The following is a 9,977-nucleotide window of genomic DNA, read 5'->3' on the forward strand; positions in this document are numbered from 1 at the left end:
TATAGTGCTTGTGACACACTCTGAATTCAGTCTAATCTTTTAACCGTCCTATTTTTAAACTGTCTTCTGTTTGGAATTATACCATGGCAAAAAAAAAAGGTAATCCTGCTAGTCATTCAATTGTATGCTTCCTTCTAGAAATCATAAATTCAAAATGCAATGTACGATATATTAATTTTTAATATTATAGTTTAGTTGCTGTTATAATCTTACAAGGCTTTGTTGCACTGGTTCATATTATTAAATGCATTATGAAATTGTCCTGAGTTCTGCAAGATGTATGTAGATCTATGCTATTGGTTATGACTATGTGAGCACAAAAAAAATCATATGAAAGTCAGAACATTGTTTAGGGAAATTACATTTTTAAAATTTTGGAATTTTATAATTTATTACGGTATAAAAATTGTCTGGCAGGATGCAACCCAGAAAGAAACTGCTGAAGAGGTGGGATTTTTATTTGGATTTTTTTCCCTTGCCTTGTTGCAGTTATCTCATGTGTAGACATGTTGTACTGGTAATGTGCCTTTTATGAATTGATGAGCGCTTTTAAAGAGCAAGAATACACGTAGAATTACCACTGTCCTATTCAGATGAAATAAATTGAGCAAGTGTGGTATGGAACTTTTCCTTGTTGCCTTTGTTGATTGTTCATTGTTCGGTTGTTGGGTTTTGTTGGGGGGGTTTTTGTGGGGTTTTTTCCTTTTATTTTTAAGGCATTTTCATCTTAGTTTTAGGTTACTGTATTTTTTTATTATGTTTAACACTCGCTTTGGGTACAACGTCTGTGACTTTGTAGCATAAAATATGCCTTTAGGTGCTGCAATCAGTTGTGTCAAGCACATTTTGTGTATACTGAAAAAAAAAGAAATCAACTTTAAATTTGTTTTAGATTTTTTTGGTCTTTGGAAAGACCCTGATTAGAATTATAAAAGTGGGGTTGTATTTTTTCCTTTGCTAAGGACTATGCCATTGACAACCAAAATGGTGGAAAATGTTTGTTTCATTATTATAGAGTGAAACTGCAATGACTGCAATATGTAGGCCCTACTTTTTTTGTTTTTGTAAAGTGTTTTACGGCGCTCGCAACTGCATAGGTCATATGAGCGCGCGGGACACACCTAATATTTTCAGTTGGTAGGAAATTTTGAATTTTGCCCGGGTGGCGGCCGAAGCCTACTCTTATCGATTTTAGACAACCAAGGGATCTTTAACGTGCGCAACTTGCACACGGGCCCTCCGAGATTTTTCGCCCTTGTCCGAGAAGGCTAGTTGTAGATCTTTCCTACCAGAAGATCAGGGGTGTGGCAGAAAGACAGCAGTAAGGAGGAGCCAAGGAGTAGCAGTAGAAAGGCTGCAGAAAGAGTCAGGAGCCCAGAGGTGGGGGCAAAGGAGGTGAGGGGGTGGGGGCAGAAAGTGGAAATGAAAGCAGACAACAGAACATTGCTAGAGAGCAGGAAAGGAGACAATTTTAGAGAAGAAAATTTTCCGGTCGCTACCCGGATTCGAACCCGGGACCTTTGAATGAGAGGCCAACACCTTAACCTCTAGGCCACGAGAGCCCCATTAGGCCCTACTTAAAAGACATATATGACACCAGTTTAGACATTTTCAAACTGGACTCGAAAATATACAAATATCCAGTACTAGAGCCTTGGTGACTTCTCTGTTATCCCCCAAATTCCGTTTTCTATAAAAGATACGTGCTCTGGTGCGGTTTGCTTTTTCTTTCCTGTCAAACATCTATCGTCTTTATCTCCCCACCTTTTTTGTGTTTGTTACTCTCTTGTAATAAGTCTGTAACACCTCTAATCTTTGTCACGTATAATATGACCTATTGTGTTGCAAGTGCCGTAAAATTCTTACGAAAAAACTGAACGTAAAAAACATGATGTGGTATGAACAGTTCAACGTCCTTTCTCCGACACCGCAGAATTGTTTGAGTTTGATAAGTCAAGTTAGCTCTAAAATCTAACACTACACTAATAACACCCTTCTCCGATAGAACAAATCCAAGTACACGTTGGTGAGGAAACCTTGAGGTCATAAAGCAGTCCAATTTAAAAAAAAATTAAGTTCATAGGAAAATTGTCTCCTTTCACCTCCTTTCCTGCTCCCTAACTCTAAGCACGTTTTGTCTTCTGCTTTCGTCTCCACTTTCTGCCCCCTCCTCTGGGCTCTTGACTCTTTCTGACTGCAGCCTTTCTACTGCTACTTCTTAGCTCCTTATTAATAGTCTTACTGCTGTATTCCAGCTACACCCCTGATCTTAAAGCTAACACCAAGCCTTCTCGGGTACGGGAGAAAAATTTTGGAGGCCTCGTTCGTGTGCAAGTTAAAGTTCCCTTGGTGATCCTAAAATCGATAAAGAGTAGGCTTCGGCCGCCACCCGGGCAAAATTCAAAATTCCTACCAAACAGAAAATGTTTAATGCGTCCCACGCGCTCATGTAGTTGCGAATGCCGTAAAACACTTCAAACCTACCAAAAACAACAACTTTACAAGAAAACAGGCCAGAGTAGAGGAACAGTGCTCTCTGTGGGATTTATTTCATCGTGCCGTCGCAACGTAAAAAAAAAAATTAAAAATTTAATGATCATAATCATAGAACACATGTACACGTATGACGGTGTTAGTGTTACATCGCTACCTCAGAATTACTAAGGTCTATCTGACAAGTCAGGCGTATTGAGCTGCTAGGACAGTGAGGTCCGAAAGCAATTAATGATAATGCTCTTCAAGTTCAAGCATCTGCGTTTGTCGCGGCCGCGATTTTTTGGCATTTTTTGGGTCCGCGAATCGCGGCGATTTTTGCATTTTTCAAAAAAAGACAAAACAACAAAGCTACTTCATAATTATTAGACATGTATTTTGATAAGTTATAAGATGTCCATGTGTATCTATTTTCAAGCGGAGAATATAAGTAGCCTACATTACATACTATTTATATTGCTGTTTGCCCCCCCCCCCCCCACACTCTTTGTTGTGTTTTAATTTGTTGGAACGTTAATTTGTCTAAAAATTGTTCTGAAGGTTTGTTGTTGTCTTTTTTTTCCGGTGTTTATACAGCGCAATGTCATTTAATTTAATGCTGTTCCTACCCTTTAAAAAATATAAATGTGTTACGTTAGAGCGTGTCTCCACCAAAACGGAATACTGACACTGGCAAGCCCTTGTGTGTGATTCCATAATTTCATGTAATATCTTGTAGGCCTACTTTTTCTTGAATTACACACATTTAGGGTTAAAACAGCCAATGTTCGGTTTGGTGGACACGCGCCCTAATTAGTTGCTGTTTTTTTTTATCATTCTGTTATGATACCTTTATTTTATACGTTTTTACACTCTGGGTGACTACAAATTATATTTAGGATGCTTAAAACAGAGCACAAGAAATTCTGGTGTTTTAGATTGTTACCTCTATCAGCATATATTGCTATATACGTCGACACTGAGAGTTGAAAGCTTGAAAACTAATGGCAACTGTTTTGGCAACTTTTGCCACTTTTTGGGGCAACTTTTGGACAAAAAAATGGCAACAAACGAAGATGCTAGTCTACTCTATCTCACCCATTGCCAGAACTGCGACAAACATCGGCGATCATGGCGCCCGATCGGCATCCAGCAACTGGCTGCAAAACTCCATAGAGTCTATATTCTATATCTGCTCTATCAATAGTAAAAATATATTCGGAGCCTTTATCAAGATATTCAAAGAATGGCATTCAAAAAGGCTTGACATAATATTGTGAAACTCAAATATTTTGACGTCAAGTTTCTCAAAACCACTGAGCAGATAAAACTTTGCAATTCTGAGGCTGCGACATGTAGCGCGGGTTTTTTTGTATGTGGTAAAAATATTAATAGATAGCATTTGTATAGTGCAAATCCCCGCTCAACAGCAATAAGCTCTATGCTTATCTATACTATTACTACCCTAGCAGACCTGAGAGCATTCTGAAACAACCTCAACTTCCTGGGAAGCATACAGTGCTTGCGGCCATTTATAGGCGCTAAAACAATAACATACTTGATACTGATAAGATCTTTCGCTGTCTATGGTCGGGTACCCATTTCCATCTGGGTGAATTGAGGAAAATTCATGTAAAGTGCCTTTCCCAGGGACACAACGTCGGGCCCGCGGCTCGAACCTTCGAACCCGCAAGTAAACAGTATACATGATGTAAGAAGACCGATGGCCGATGACTGCTTTGTGGCGGTGACGGCAGAGGAGTACAAAGATTTATTTCAGCACGTCTTTAGTTTTAGTAAGTGTTTTACGGCACTTGCAACACAATAAGGTAATATAAGTGCCGAAGATTAGAGGTGTTACGAGAGAGTAACAAACACAAAAAAGAAGGAGGGGAGATGAAGACAATAGACGCTCGATAGGAAAGAAGAAGCAAACCACACCAGAGCACCCGCCAACCACTGAATAGAATCTTATGGTGGATATCATACATAGTATCACCCCTTACTTCGTGCCCCGCAGCTTCGAGAGAATTAATGCAAGACTTGGAAATTATTATGGAGAGAAGTAAATTTATAACTACTGGAGCAGTGACAACAATTCTTGTCCTTTTAGTTTTAGTCGAAGATTGGCTGTCGCGCTCGAACTTCAATAACAAATAATTAGCTCCTCGTCGTTTGAACAACCATGGTCTCCAAAAACAGTTGAGAGATAAAAAGTATTTTGTGACTTAAGTTTAAGCTGTGAATGAGGATTTGTTTGTCAATGAAGCACGCGTGTTCTCACGCCGTTACCTGACTTTTTAGTCTTTTTTGTGTTCTTTGCTGTAGGTCTTACTCTTACCACTTTCACTTGAGGCAGGACCTAACACTTAAACAGTGGTTTACTTTAGGGTGGCAATTAGGCTGTATGAATAGAATGGAAGCCACACTGGTTCAGTTTTCAGAAGAATAAGAATAAGTATGATTTTGCTAGGATAGTCAACATCAAGCCAACCCTAATAATACGGGTGCGAAGCATGGATAAACAATAAATAGCTGGAAAGAACAATTGAGGCGACAGAGTTGAGGTTCATAAGACGCATGCTGCGTATCCTATGAACAGATAGAAAAAAACAAATAAAGAAGTCTTGGTTGAAGCAAATTGTAGACGACAGCTTATGACGAACATATATATACGAAAGCGCCAGGCAAATTTCATTGGACACCCAATGCGGAAAGAAGCATTGGAGAATAAATCTAATTGTAACAACAGGCACGTTTGATGGAAAGAGAGACAGACAGAGGGAAAAGATACTGGCCAGGTTGACAATTGACAACACGGCTGGGAGCAGCAAAAACAACAGAGACCATTACTGCAACGCAAGAGTAAGTAAGACAGAGTGAAGTGGAGGTCCATGATCGCCCAAGCCAGTCGGCAAGGCACAGGAGGATGATGGTAACATCTTATGTCGTCATGATTAGCCTTATCAACACGGACTGGATAATGACATCGTGTAGAGCCGACATGATAACGAACATCTTCATCTGCTCTCTCTCTCTCTCTCTCTCTCTCTCTCTCTCTCTCTCTCTCTCTCTCTCTGTTCCTTGCCTTGCCTTGCCAGTGTCATCAGGATGGTAGGCCCTAAATGTAAGGCAACAAAGAAATAAAACACATTTACACGAAAACGATGGGTCGAGAAACAAGTTTTATTAATATTCATTTTGCTGGTTTTTTGTTTGTTTTTGTTTTTCCAAAAGAGTAGCAGCCCCATTTTTTGGTGATATTACAGAACCACGTACAGTGACAAAATTGTTACATGTATAAAGCACACTTATGATTTAAGAGAAAAAAAAAGTCTTATTACAAGTATTTGGTGGCTTTGATTCCGACACAAGGAGATGGAACCCTACTGGACAGAAATGGGGCTACATGACTGAAGTGGACAGTATGCCTATATCAATATCGTGAGCTATAGTATGGAGCTGGCCTATGTCAGTATGTTAGTGTTTTAAATTAGTGCCTTTAAATGCCAGCTTGCACTATTTGCTTTCCAGGAAGTTGAGATTGTTACAGAATGATGTCGTTACCAGGTCTGATCTGGTAGTAATATAAGGCCTATACAACTGTCTATCTATCTTTTATTATTATTATTATTATTATTATTATTATTATTATTATTATTATTATTATTATTATTATTATTATTATACATGTGTACTCCTGCCCTGCACAGGGTGAGAAAGGCTGATGACAATTATGATTTATACACAAATGTATATTCATCAATCTTATTATATTTTAGATTACCGGTACATCATGAAAATGATTAAGGTTATCGATCATTACATTGTTGTTATGCAGTCTTAGTCTTAGACTAATTGTTAGTTGTAAACTTGCATGAATCACTCTCAAACTCAAAAGGGCGATTGAAAGCGTATAGTAGTACTCGCAACTTTCAACCTACTTGCTGGGTCCTTTTTATTATTATTTTTATTATTATTATTATTATTATTATTATTATTATTATTATTATTATTATTATTATTATTATTATTATTATTATCATTATTATTATTATTACTATTATTATTATTATTATTATTATTATTATTATTATTATTATTATTATTATTATTATTATTATTATTATTATTATTAAGTAATAGATTAGAATGGGAAGAGATCAGATATTGCAATGCATTATTCTAAGTTCACGGAAAGTTCACCAGTTTATAAACGTTATTCTTTTGGGTGTCCGTTGCGTATAGGCTTACATACAGTATATAAGCAAATGTATGCCTATACACGTACAATACACATGTCATGTACGTGTGTGTGTACGTGTGTGTGTGTTTATGTGTGTGTGTGTGTGTGTGTGTGTGTGTTGTGTGTGTGTATGTGTATGTGTGTGTGTGTGTGTGAGAGTGTGTATGTGTGTGTGAGTGTGTGTGTGTGTGTGTGTGTGTGTGTGTGTGTGTGTGTGTGTGTGTGTGTGTGTGTCTGTGTGTGTAAACCCTATTCTACAAAACAAAGAACGCCAAAAGAAATGATGAAGTGTACAAACAGTAATATATGTTACAGTAAATTCCATGTGTGTTTAATGTTATCAGATGTTATCATGGTTAACCCAGTATGCCCAAAGATTATCTACTACACGACCTTTGGTATGCCGATAGAAAAAGATAATTTTAGCAACAATTGAGAGACCGTCCAATCAAAATCCGAGAAACAACTCGTAATTTCTAATTTTAGCAAGTTAGTAAGCATAACGCAACCCTGGCGAGTCAGGCGGGGACAGTGGACAGTATAAAAGCCCGGTGTTGTGTAGAGCACGTCGGACTTGCCTGGCTAAACGACAGCGATACGGTTGCCGGTTCCCCCCAGTTTCAGGACGCCATCATGGTTCAGGTGGACTGGAAGTGGGTGCTGTCGCACTGCAAGTATAAACTCTCTGACTAAACTAAAAAGCTTACTTCGTTACCTCTTGGAATGTTCGTGTTCCGAGGATTCACAACCCTGGTGAGTTGGAGACTGCCGATCGTCATAATTCTCGTGGAAAGTAGAAAATGACATGTCGTCAGCCCTTCCCTCTTGCCCGGTTGCTATAAGCTCCGCGTCCATAGCAACCCCGCCACCACTCTTCCGAGTGCTTAGGGGTGGACGTGGCTGTCTTATAGCGACCACCGGTGGACACACGGTTGACTTGACCTGTTGTGCAACACCTTGTGTGCTGTGAAAAAGAGATGCAGGGGTCAACCGACGTGTTCTTGGTGGTCACGGGCTGTTTTCGTCTTGAGAGAAGTGGGTCAACTTTCCAATCGCCAGGCTAAAGGACACGTCACTAGCCGGTGTGTTTAACAGTCTTTCTTCACCGCCATGGGGAGTGAAGCGAACACGTAATACTTTACTACTATTGATTTTCAAGAGGCAACGGAAGAAGTAAGCAGTCTAGTCAAGAGTTGTATATTCTTCATTAGCGACAGCGCCCAATTGTCCTTTGCCTTCATGATGTATGATGAAACTGGCTCAAACCTGGCACACCTACAGGCTGCTTCAAAAAACGTAATTATTTCTAGATCTGTGTATTTTAAATACTTCAACTTCAACCCCATTAATTTCGACTTGAAAAGTAAAATCAAGCCGTACGTTTCGATACCATGAAGCGATGAGTAACGGGAAAACAACTAACTTACGTCCCCAATCGCTCATTATGAATGACTATGACCATATGCAGTTGCGAGCGTTGTAAAACTTTTACCAAACTGAAAAACACCTACAAGGCCACGTAGGCCCTATACTGGTAGGCCATAGATTCTATACCAACCTATATATGAAGGCCAGGGGTCCCTCACTCAAATGACCCAGTGACCATTGGGGAGGTAGAGTATGGGTGAACCGGGCCGCACCAAGTAAACAAGGTTTCAAGTATTAAAAAAAAACAAATGCAAAAACTCTTAACTGTCTAACTTACATGGGTAATTGAGTAATTCGAAAGGTCAACCGAAAAAAGGGTATTCCGAACATGGGCCAACTCTCTCAGTCGAAAATCCTGCTAAACGGCACATAAAAAATCCGGTAGCCCCTCTAATTTTTGTTTAATTAGTAAAAGGATTCCACTGTACAATGATGTACTTCCAAAGCTGAAAGTAGGTCAAGGAGTTGGACTTTTGTCCTCTCCCCGTAGTTTTATTCACGCCGCATAATTTAGCCAAATTTGATCATTTTTTGCATAATTTCTAATTATTTTCCTTTACTTTATCATTCTTTGTTAAAATTAACCAAATTGCCATAATTCACATTTTTTTGGGCTCAGTTTGGATAATTTCAGAATGTTTCTTGCACAAGACGACGGGGACAGCTTTTGTCTTTGCTCCTGGTTAGAGGTAAGAGAAGTGGTGAAATGGTATAGGCTTAATTATGTCCCTATCAGCACCTAACCTGATCAGTTTATTAATGTCCATCTTGAATCTTCAAAAGGACCGAGCCCAATGGGAAATTCGTGTACAGTAAAGTAAAGTGCCTTTCCCAAGGACACAACGTCGAATCGAGCTGAGACTCAAACCCCCGAATCCGCCATCTCACGTTTACAGGTCCGGTAGCCTAACCAGGAGCATTTGGACAGAATACGGTAATGTAGTGAAAGGAAAAAGGAAGACAGACAGTAGACAGAAACAACAGAGGGATTTATTTTTTTTTAAATATTACGGTAAAACTCAGATTCAATTAAAGGAAATGGATTCCACGCTGGGTTTGTTTTTTTAAGTTAATTAAAATCGACAAGATCACTTGGATTCAATAAACACATAAAAGAGCAAACTAGGATTCAACGAGGTCACTTGCCGGTCAAACAGACCCCTGATATGTGACTTCGCGCATTTATTCTCCTTCAATGAAGCTTATCAATTATAACCAACCTCTCACCCCCCTTTTTTTTAAAAGATTCGAGTCCCCTCCAACTCCAAGTGCCAAAAACGCTATTTCAAGGGACCGTCAATCACATCTGTACCATGGATCAGTTATGTACCGTGCACACGCTTATCATATTACTGTGACGTACACATATTATGTGAACAGTCAAAAGCTTTCGTTTAAACTCACATTCAATACATGCGTTGTTGGCACGCACTTAAGACATTGTGTCTAAGTCTTCTTATCTTACAGTGTGCCAGGATCGGGAGGGTTTAATTTTGTTTGTAATTTTAGTTTTACGGCACTTGCAACACAATTGATAATATTATAAGAACCGAAGATTAGAGGTGTTGCAAGAGAGTGAGAGTAACAAACACAAAAGAAAAGGAGGGCACATAAGCAGATAAAGATATTGATAGATGTTGGATAGGAAAGAAGGAGCAAACCCCACCAAGAGCACCCGCCATCCACCCACTCGGTCGGGTAGGTTCGTATGGGTGGCCAGCACACGTGTGTGTGTGTGTGTGTGAGTGTGTGTGTGTGTGTGTGTGTGTGTGTGTGTGTGTGTATTTTGTTTTGTTGTTTTTTCCTTGTTTTTGTTTGTTTGTTGCTTTTT

This window comes from Aplysia californica, unplaced genomic scaffold (assembly GCF_000002075.1).
Source record: "Aplysia californica isolate F4 #8 unplaced genomic scaffold, AplCal3.0 scaffold00311, whole genome shotgun sequence".
In the NCBI taxonomy this organism is placed as follows: Eukaryota; Metazoa; Mollusca; class Gastropoda; order Aplysiida; family Aplysiidae; genus Aplysia; species Aplysia californica.